Source organism: Myotis davidii, unplaced genomic scaffold, assembly GCF_000327345.1.
Source record: "Myotis davidii unplaced genomic scaffold, ASM32734v1 scaffold71, whole genome shotgun sequence".
In the NCBI taxonomy this organism is placed as follows: Eukaryota; Metazoa; Chordata; class Mammalia; order Chiroptera; family Vespertilionidae; genus Myotis; species Myotis davidii.
The window spans coordinates 3,788,687-3,792,013 of NW_006283588.1; the positions used below are offsets into that span (position 1 = coordinate 3,788,687).

The window sequence follows — 3,327 nt, forward strand, 5'->3', positions numbered from 1 at the left end:
CCCCCTGATCAGCCCTGCTCAGTGCATGACAGGAGGGAGCTCCCCAACTCCCTGATGGGCCCTGCTCTGTGCGTGAGGGGGGGGAGCTCCCCAACCCCCTGATGGGCCCTGTTCTGTGCGTGACAGGGGGTGGCGCCGCAACCTCCCCATCAACCCTGCCTTGATTGTGACAGGAGGCGGTGCCCCAACCCCCCAATCGGCCCTACCCTGAGTATGACTGAGGGTGGCATCGCAGCCTCCCAATCCGCCTGCTCTGTGCATGACAGGGTGTGGCGCACCAACTCCCCAATCGGCCCTGCTCTGAGCCCGACCAGGGGATGCACCTAGGGATTGGGCCTGCCCTCTGCCCCCCGGGAGCAGGCCTAAGCCAGCAGGGCGTTATCTCCCGAGGGGTCCCAGACTGCGAGAGGGCACAGGCCAGGCTGAGGGACCCCCTCTTCCCCCCGAGTGCACAAATTTTTGTGCACCAGGCCTCTAGTATGGTAATAAAAGATTAGATCTGGGGTAGTAAATACACAATGTAACACACAGATGATATGTCACAGAGTTGTATATTGAAACCCATATAATTTTATTTACCAATGTCACCCCAATAAATGTAATAAAAAAAGATGCAAACATACTAAAGTGAATCATGCCTTGGGAATTCAGGCTTCAAGTTGGATTTGACTTTGACCTGTAAGTCAAGGCTTGTTTTAATTGGCCAATTTTATAGCAATGGTTGGAGAAAGAATGGGAAAGATCCACATAAACTGAGATTCTAATAATAAAATTCCTTCTCACCCTAGAGACAAAGCGCATGGGTTTTCACAGTGAAATCAAACCTATAAAAAATACAACTTTGGCAGTTTTATTTTTCCGATTCAGAGTCATCGTGAAGTCGTCTCATTCGAGGATAACAAGCCTTGGAAAGCCCCCGTGTTTCTTGTAACCCTTGCTCCCCTCCTGGCCGACTGTCACTGTTCCGAAGGGCTGCCAGCGTGATGGCTACAGGCTGCCTGGCCTGAACCACAGAGATGCATTCTCACAGTCCCGGAGGCTGTAAGTCAGTAAGATGTCAGCAGGGTGGTGTCTTTTGGGGCCTCTCTCCTGGGCCTGTAGATGGTCAGCTTCCCCCTGAATCTTCACATGAGCTTCCCTCTGCGCCTGTGTCCGTGTGTACACTTCCCCTTCTTACTTGCAAGGATACCAGTCAGAGTGGGTTCGTGCCCAGTCCAATAACCTAATTCTAACTTAATTACCTCCTTAGAGACCCTAGCTCCACATGTGGTCACATTCTGAAGTACTGGAGGTTAGGGTGTCATCATTTTAAAAAAATTGTGGGGTGGGGGTGGGGAGGAAGGCCCAATTCAGCCCGTAGCACAGACCTAGGATAGTTTAGGTACCTATATTTAGCTAACTTGTACGTGGTATAGAAGTAAAATTCCATTTTTTTCTGTATATTACTTACCCAATTTTTTAAAAAAATATTTTATTTATTGATTTTTTACAGAGAGGAAGGGAGAGGGATAGAGAGCTAGAAACATCGATGAGAGAGAAACATCGATCAGCTGCCTCCTGCATACCCCCTACTGGGGATGTGCCCGCAACCAAGGTACATGCCCTTGACCGGAATCGAACCTGGGACCCTTCAGTCCGCAGGCCGACGCTCTATCCACTGAGCCAAACGGGTTTGGGCACTACTTACCCAATTTGAAAGTGTATTTAGGGGGCTGTGGCCACATCCCGGTCAGGAAAGAGAGCAGCTGGAGCCTGCGCAGCGAGGCCCAGGGTGCTGGCAAATGGCGCAGACTGGCTGTGCTGTCAGCAGGCGGACCAGGCAGGACCTGGCCACTGTGAGGCCTGGTGAAGCCCTGGGCCGACTCAGAGCGACAGTTGTCTGACTTCACGGGGTCAGAGTGGGGAGGGATCTCCGCGGGGAGCAGCCCAGGCAGACGGAGTCACCCCTGCGTGTGCTCCCGGAGTTCTTCGCCCAGAACGCTCCCCAGGATGTGACACATCACATCGCCATCATTTCCCTGCTTGCCTCCAGGCCATGTTCAGGCCTCAGAAGGAGGAGTGACGTCTTAACCGTTATACCCATGGAGACGAGCACCTAGTGCGCATCTAGGGCGCTCAGGGAGCGGTGGGAGTTGTGGAGAGGTCGGGGCAGAGGCAGGGCCTGACCCTGGGACTTCCATCCTCCCACTGGCCCAGCGGCCAAGTGAGGCCCAGAGCTGACGGAAGGTGGAAGGTAGGGTTCCTGGTTCCTCCTGCGTGAAGTGGCCGCTAAGCAGGAGTTTGTCATTCCCTGCAGCACTTCCTCCCCTGGGTGCGGAGGGGGCCGTCCCCGTCCTGTTGTCCTGTTATTCCTAATCTGCTTGCTGGGGGTTGTAAGGTTTAAGAGGACCAGCTGGACGCCGGGCCCTGCTTCCCACCTGGGGGAAGGCACCGGCTGGCCCACACCTGCGGGCTGCTTGCCCCTGAGGAGCCGCAAGCTCAGACACCTGGGGTGGTCCCTGCTCAGGCAGCGGGGGGCCTAGATCCTCCACCCGCCACAGCCCCCGTCCCCAGCCCCAGGCTGTTGGTTCAGTCTCAGGTCCCACTTAACTGCCACGCTCCTCCAATCTGGCCAGTGAGCAGTGACCGCGGTGGGCAGTTCTTTCTTGCCACGTCGCTCAGCCCCCTGACTTGGCCAAACACCCGAGAGCCTCGGCGCCCTCCCCCTGCCCCTCGGCGCTCCAGATTCAAGGCCTCCCCCTCTCCGGTTCCTGCTCCTCCTCCAACCTGCACTCACCTCGCTGAACTACTCCAATATTCATAGCTTGTACCGCACAATTTAGCACGTAATTATATTTTAGTTTGCAATGCTTGTTCCTTTCCATCTTAATCACCTCTCAGGATGCTTCATGATGAGCGCACAGAAGGGTCTGGGGGGAAGAATTTGCTAGAACTGAGGAGCTTCCTGGAAGAAAGTACAGTCTACATTAAGAAGCCACCCCGAGTGCTGGCCTTGACTAGGAAGGATGGTGTGTGGTGTGTGTGGTGTGGTGTGTATGTGTGTGTGTGTCTATGTGTGTGTGTGTGTGGTGTGTGTGCCTGAACATAAGGTGTGGTGTGTGGTGTGTGTGATGTGGTGTGTATGTGTGTGGTGTGTGTGGTGTGTGTGGTGTTGCTGGAAGAATACAGTCTACATTAAGAAGCCACCCCGAGTGCTGGCCTTGACTAGGAAGGATGGTGTGTGGTGTGTGTGGTGTGGTGTGTATGTGTGTGTGTGTCTATGTGTGTGTGTGTGTGGTGTGTGTGGTGTGGTGTGAGGTGTGGTGTGTGGTGTGTGTGATGTGTGAT

At 54.4% G+C, this 3,327-nt stretch overlaps 1 long non-coding RNA gene across 1 annotated transcript; it reads right to left on the minus strand.

The window, feature by feature from the left end:
- Positions 1 to 836: 836 nt before the first annotated feature.
- LOC107183386 lies at positions 837 to 1,990 on the minus strand. Its single transcript, XR_001514177.1, has 2 exons — positions 1,688 to 1,990; positions 837 to 1,039 (listed from the first exon to the last, which is right to left on the minus strand). It is a non-coding gene; the product is annotated as an uncharacterized LOC107183386 (long non-coding RNA).
- Positions 1,991 to 3,327: the final 1,337 nt, after the last annotated feature.